This window comes from Mangifera indica, chromosome 7 (genome assembly GCF_011075055.1).
Source record: "Mangifera indica cultivar Alphonso chromosome 7, CATAS_Mindica_2.1, whole genome shotgun sequence".
In the NCBI taxonomy this organism is placed as follows: Eukaryota; Viridiplantae; Streptophyta; class Magnoliopsida; order Sapindales; family Anacardiaceae; genus Mangifera; species Mangifera indica.
The window spans coordinates 9,018,694-9,025,500 of record NC_058143.1 but is presented as its reverse complement, the minus strand read 5'-3'; positions in this window follow the sequence as shown (position 1 = coordinate 9,025,500).

Here is a 6,807-nt window from a genome sequence, read left to right as displayed (position 1 = left end):
GTTTTCTTTGTATATTTTGTAGGTAAAGGTGAGTAGCAAGGCAAGCAGAGATCTAGCAGTCCAGTGAGCAGCTACACAAGGAGAAAGGCATTTATGTCATCTCAGTATTAATAGACATATCCTTGTTATTATTATTTTTTGTATTTCTAGATACATTAATGTAGTTGTTTTATAACAAAGATTTTCAGATAACTATTATTTTATGAGTTTGACTTAGAAAGTGTTTTTATTATATCATTTTTTTGCACGCTTTATAATTATAATCATGAATCAAAATTTTCAAATAATCTAGTTGTACACGTTTCTTTCAGTATATTGTTATCATAAGTATATATCTAGAGAGAGGTGTTACACTTATATATGGTTTTGTATCAGAATGTCTCTATACATTTCTAACATTTTATTTAAAACTTTTTTACATTATTTAATATTAAAATGTCTTCATATTTTTTTAACATTTCATTTAACCTCTATATTTATTTAATACCCTCATTTGTTATCTTGTATCAAAGTATCTCTATATATTCCTATAATTTCATTTGAAACCTTTATATATTGTTTACTATCAAAATGCCCCCATATTTTTCTTATTTTTTTAACTCCCTATATTTATCTAACATTTTATTTAACACCTTAATATATTATTTTGAATCAAAATATGTCTATATTTTTCTAACATTTCATTTAAAACATTCATACATTGTTTACAATCAAAATGCCCCTATATTTATCAAAATCTTTAACTCATTATATTTATTTAATATTTATTTAATACTCTCATATGTTGTCTTGTATCAAAATATTTTTATATTTTCTTAACATTTCATTTAAAATCTTCATACATTGTTTAATATCAAGATGCTCCCATATTTTTCTAACATTTCATTTAACCTCATAATATATTATCAAATATCCAAAAGCCTCCTTTAATAATATATTAATTAAATTTAACAAATAAAATTAAGTTTTGGGTTAAGATTCGTATAAATATCTTGTTCTTATAAATTTATTTTTTTCGTTTTGAATGTAGAAATACAAATTTTTTTCTTTTCGAACGATTCTATAATATCAAATATTAAGTAAAAATGAAAGTGAGAGTAATAATTCAAATTATGTGAGAAAAATATGAGAATGAAAGTTTATATAAAAGTGGTGAAGGGTAGTTTTGATACTTTTAAAAATTTTTAGGATATGGCTTTGTAGAGGAGCATTTTAGGTTGTAATGAGGCAGGGTATTTCATTTAATTTCCTTAAAATATTACATCACAATATTGCCACCTGAAATTTTCCAACAACACTATTCAGACCTTTTCTTTTGTTTTCTTTTTTCCTTTTTCCCAGATATCACTTGCTCTCAAACTCCTACGTTTTTATCTCTCAAATTTCCCCTGAAAATGATCCTCCAGGAAGCTCTCAACGCCATCACAATCCCTTGTAAGCTTGGCACTTTTTAACACGTGCTATGTTTGAAGCTCAAGGTAAGCTCTTTCTCTCTCTATTAGTTCTTAATATTTTGATATGGCTTGGCTTTTTTAGGGGTTTCTCTTTGATACCGCATAACCTAGTATGTGATAGTTTTTGAATTACGTTGAAAAACTTTGTTGGTATTGGTGGTTTTAGCTGTAAAATTATTGGTATTGTTGAATAATGGTTCCTCCAAGGAGAAAGAAATGGACTGAGGCTGAAGAAAAAACCCTAATAGACAAATACGGGAAGATGGTTGCAGATGGGAATTTAGCGAAAATGAAAACCCGTGAAAAGAAATATAAACCGATTGCTTTTTATGTTAATTCTGTGCACCATGTTTGTGATCCTATGGCCTTTCCTTGGCAATGGACATGGAAAGATGTCTCCACGAAGGTGCAAAATATGAGGCACCGGTATTTGTTAGTTAAGCAAAAGATAAAAAAACCTGAATTGTCGGTTGATCATTCAGTTGGTGGAGAGAGTAGTGGGGATGAGTTTGATTGCGTTGAGGGGCTTACTCATTGGTCAAATTTTTTAAGGTATAAGGAGGTTTTTGGAGATGTTGTTGCATCGTCCAATTGTAATATCAATAATAGTGGTGATTTATTGGCTACTGTTAATGAGGATCCTGAGAATGTTGGATTTGTGGGGGTAGATAATGGGATGGATATTGTGGAATTTGGACAAATAGGCCATTCAGGAGATGGGGATTTATCAGGGATTGATGCAGGAGAAAATGGGGTGATGGGTTTGGGTTTTGAGTATGATGGTGATGAGGTGGAAGAGAATTTTAATAGTAATAGTGGAAGGGTGAGAGAGGATGGGGATAATGCGTTTTCATTTGAAGAAGTACAGGTAAATGTGTCTAATTTGAATAAAAAGAAGAATTTGTTGAAGCGCTTGGACAAGAAGACATTGGGATTTCTCACAAACCAATTGGGTGAGTTGAGGCATATAGAAGTTCGATTTGAGCATCGTGAGGCAGAAAGAGAGCGTGACAAGCAGAGGAGGGATAATTTTCGGATAAAGCTTGAGCAGGAATGGGAACGGAAGTTGGAAGAGAGGGAGAAAGAGATGGGGGAGAGAAAGAAAGCTAGGGAGAAGTTGAGGAGACAGAGGATTGAGGAGTGGGAAGCTATAGAGAAAGAGAGTGAAGCAAGGGAAAGGAGAAGGAGAGGGGAAGAATTGATTCAAGAGAGTGAGTGGGAAGATAGGATTGTTAGGAGGAGGTCTGAATGGAAGAAGAGGATTGATGAATTGTTGTGTCAGCACCGGGCAGAAATGGGGCAGACGCAGACCTGCATTCTTCATGAACAACAAAGCCTTATTAGCCACTTGCTTGGGATTGTTTCCCAGTGGACTGGCCATCCAACAGAACTCTCTGACCATACTGGTGCTAGTAGTCATTACCTTTCACAAATGATACAGAATTTGCACCATGTGAATGAAATGGTTCATGGAGACGCTAGAGTTGATGGAGAAAATCAAGATGATCAATTTATGGTTGATGGATGATCTCCTTTCGGCAACACTTTCCCTTCCTTGATTAGCTAAAACAATGGTCAATTATGCAGAAGTGTTTGCAATGTTTTCAGGAACTGTAAAGGTCCGAATTGTTAATTACATTTTATTGTACTCTAAATTAGATTAAGTATGAGAAATTATATTAAATGTCTAAAATTAAAGGGTGTTAAGCGTAATTGTCCAAAATTCCAAGGTTTAGCAAAAATGCCCTCAATTTGGGAAATGACCAAACTGCCCATTATATATAAACCTTATATTTCCCATGAATTTACTGTTCAAAATCAAAGCAAAATTCGGGTCTCCCATGGGTTTCTCACAGGTGCAATGGGTTTTCATTTTTTCTGTTGATTTTTCGTGTTTTTCGGTAACCAAAAATGACAAAGAAGGATAGCACATTATCTCACTTCGTGTTTGAATCAATTTATTGTTAGGATTATTGAGATTTTGAAGTTTGAATGTTTAGGGTTCTGATTTTGAATAATGTATAAAATATTTTGATTCTTGATTGTTTTGCTTGAATTTCTTGGGTGATTTTGTGTTATTGGATGTGTAGATTTGATTTGTGTTGAAATTAGAGGCTGAAATGACGATTTTTGATCAGAAAATGGGTTAGATCTGCCTGTGCTGCGTAATCTCTCACGGGTGCTCGTGGGATGGGAGGAAATTTAATGTTTTCAAAATTTTAGGGGGAGGGGGAATAGGGGGAGGTCCACGGGGGTTGGTGGGAAAATTTACATTGAACTGTGGGGCAGTCCTTGAAAACCGTGGGTTGGGTGGAAATTAACTTTTTTAAAACTATAAGGTCTATATGAGACAGACTTTGAACGACTATAACTTTTTATCCGGGAGGAGTTACGAGACTTGTAATATATCAACGCGAAGCTCGTTTCGAGCTCTATAACAACAACCAGCTTTGCCTATTGCGCCGAATTTAGAGGTCAAAATAAAACTATTTTAATGTGTATTATGCAGTTTTTTTGTTTTATCAAATTTAGGATTTTCGGTTTTTATGATTTTGAGTTTGTTTGTGACCGGATTAGATTTTTTTATATGTAATTTTCAAATTTAATATTTGTAATTACGATGTGCTTTTTTAGACACGTTTTACGATGTAATTACGAAATTTTTGATCGATTTTCAGTTTTCTCGTTTATAAGCTATTTGAACTTGTAGTTTTCAAAATTTAGATCTGTTTTTTAAGATTTTCGAGTAATTTTTTTATTATTGACATTCTAGAGTATTTCAATATATCTATTTATTCATAGCATGTTATTTTCAATATAGTTTTTACGAATTGATTTTTTTCAATTCGAATTCAGAAATACGAATTTTTTTTTCGAATAAACTTGTAGTAATTGATATTAAGTAAAAATAAGAGTGAAAGTGAGTATTTAAATGATATAAGAAATGTATGTAATGAGAGTGAGAATGAGAGAGTTTATATAAATGTGATTAAAGGTAATTTTGGTATTTAAAAAAATTAGGGTGTTTTTGTTAGGAATAGGGAATTTGGGTATTTTTGCTTAGAAATAATGAAATTGGATATTTTTGCTTAATAGAGAGATAATTATAATTTCCCTTTTAAGTATACTTTGTAATTCAAAGATTAGTCGGTAAGGGTTTATATAGATTTCTTTATTTCAATTGTTGTTGTAACAGTGTTAGTTGAATAAAAATATTAAGCTCATTTCAAATGTGTTGTGATGAAGTCCGTGTATCTCCCTGCAACCTTGTCAAATATTAACCTAAACTTCTATCGAATCGACGCAGCGGAAATAACTAAAATGCATAGTATAATATACACTTATATCAAGTTATGTGCAGAGAGGTGTCAAATATTATCAACAAAGTCACCCATACATCATTCATAAATAGTAAGTCTAAAAATACAAATCCCAATGCCAAGCTTTGCATATATCAATCCAAGTCTGAAAAGTGTAATATAACACCAAACCCATGATACAAAACAAAACAGCATGGAATTGTCGAGTCACTGAAAACCGGCAAGGACAGCAAAATACAAATAAAAATTCAAACAACCCAATAATCACCTTCGTGGATCATATTTTAGTAGATATATACATGAATTGTGTAATCACAACCGTAGGGGGTTCCAACAAAAATAATATGTACGTTTGAAGGTTCTTTCAGTCTTTGCATGACAAGCTTTTTGCTCTCCAATTTATGGTATGGTGGCACCTCGATATCCATATGGAGCACAAATGGAAGGAGGCTAAAACCATGCAAGAACATCTGCTAGAATGCGATACATGGATAGTGTTTGTAGGGACAGACACTCTTTTCTGCAACTTGTGAAATCGCATCTTTATTTATAAGACATCACGAATGGTCGTTCATTTTTGGGTGAACAACCATTCATCCTTAAATCTTTACCATGTACGATTCGTTATTTATTTAGATCCCCAGGCATGAATTTGGATAAATCTTTATCCAAATTCGACTCATCATGCATGCGTGTTCATGTTGTTCATGGTAAAACAAAAAGAAAGTCAAATTGAGTTGATTCAATCCTACTAGACAAGCTTAATATATTTCCAATTTTTGCTAAACCCAAACACTCTACAATCATTCTTAGATAACCCTACATCTTTAGAGTTCAAACAACTCTTATATGTGTGTGACTTATAGGCTTTCTATTTAGTCAATATATTTGAATTCAAATTGAATTTGAACACAAACCAGGATTGGTCTCTAGTAAGACATTATTACCACCCAGTTAACAAAATGTCAACGAATAACTCTAAAACCCTGTCAACTTCACAGTTACATACAATTCATTTTCTTCGTCAACCAATATCTCTCGAAGCTAAAACATAGATAAGTTTTTCTCTTAATGACTCTTCAATATGAACTAATGTACATAAATTATTGAATGATTCTGATTGATCTTCAATCCGATCCCACTATGGCCATAACTTACTTAGGATATCAAGAGATTATCTACTTATTAAGAATCATAATACTCACGTGCTCTTCTGTTTGTAGTTTTGTAGGTAGACAAAATAAGTAACAATGCATGTAGGGAAACTAGTGGTTTAGCTTGTGGAGTTTGCATGAAGTGTATCGTATGATACAATACATGTTTTAAAATGATATATCAATTAGAGGGGAAAACAACATACTTTGGGTTGAAAGGGGGGGGGAGGGAAGGGGAATAGTTCTTTGGCCCTTACACAATTAGAGGTTTTAAGTATACACGTTTGTATGAGTTCATACTCGATTTAAGGATACACATATGAATTTTGAAAGCTATGAGCAGAGACCATGTTTTTATGGTCAAGTTCCCATAGATATATTTATAAATTTTAAAACTCGTCTAATCAAATCCTAAAAATTATGAAATTTCAATAATATTTAGTTTTTGTGATGAATAATTATAATATTTATTAAACAAATTTTTATTTTATTACCGTTAACAACAATTAATATTTTATTTTGCTTATTAAGGGTGTGTATGATTCGATTTTGTATAGTTTAAGAGTTTTTTAAAATCAAACTGAAAAATATGATTTGAAAAATTGTCAAACCAAACCAAATTGAGAAAATATGGTTTGATATAATTTAAATTATAATTTGACTCATAGTTATCAATATTTTATAATACACATACATATTTTATAATACGACACGATATAAGTAAAAAACGATACATATCATAATATGTATTGAATTAATACGATACAGAAAAGATATTATATAATATAATACGTATTTTTCGATACGACACATATTACTAATACAGATCAATACATTTTTTTTAAAGAAAATAATAGTAAAATAGGGGCATATGATAAA